Source organism: Octopus bimaculoides, chromosome 3, assembly GCF_001194135.2.
Source record: "Octopus bimaculoides isolate UCB-OBI-ISO-001 chromosome 3, ASM119413v2, whole genome shotgun sequence".
In the NCBI taxonomy this organism is placed as follows: Eukaryota; Metazoa; Mollusca; class Cephalopoda; order Octopoda; family Octopodidae; genus Octopus; species Octopus bimaculoides.
This window is the reverse complement of record NC_068983.1, coordinates 20,869,593-20,870,511: the sequence shown is the minus strand read 5'-3', so window position 1 is coordinate 20,870,511 and position 919 is coordinate 20,869,593.

The following is a 919-nucleotide window of genomic DNA, read 5'->3' as shown; positions in this document are numbered from 1 at the left end:
CGCATAAAAATTGCATTAATTTCATACAGTAAACTTTCCGAAGCATAAAGATTGAAGTTATTCATTATACTGCTATCTTCCTACATATCCTGACTAAATGATTTCAATATTTCTCCATTGGCTAAAATTGTTCTATATTTCTCCGCTGTGTGATTAAGTTGTATTTGAAGGAAACGAGTATATAATTTAGTTGTAAAACAGCGGTTTAATATAACCTTCGAATTATGACTCAAATTATAGGGAAAAAGCTTTCTATTCTTTAAAATGGTTCTCATAGACAAGAGAGCCGATAATCAGACAGAGCTTTGAGCCAGAAAAATTCTGTGAAAATAACCTTTCTAAACTTACTGTCTTGTCTCTGTGGCCTAGACGTTAGAGTGCAGAAACCCAATCTTAAAGGTGTAGGTGGACCGGATGACGTGTTAAGTCAAGAAAAGCCTTTAATTTCGTGCTGCTCCATGATAATCAGCTGACAATGTATACAAGCCAAGTGTTTGTGCAGCCGGTCCTCTTCCCTTTCTTACATTTCCGATGTCCTACTCAACCAAGTATGCGAAAGCATGGTCCACACTACCAAGTATGGGCTAAATAGTGTATTATCATAGCTGTCTGAAAGTGCACATAGAAGATTAATATAAAGATAAGCTAAAGCAATTGTCTTTGACTCAAACAATTTGGCATATGGTGTAAGCAAAGCAATTAATGGCGTTTTATTTCTTCTGGTCGTCGTCTTTCATTCCACTACTGTAAGTTTCGTGTTGTTATTTTTGTGTATGGACGTGATTGTAATTTTGGTTAATATTACAATTTAGCTGGTATATGAAACATATTCAGCATTTGAATGAGAATGACATGTGTGGGTACATACATATATATATGTGTATGTATATACATATTTATATACATCTGTAGTATATAT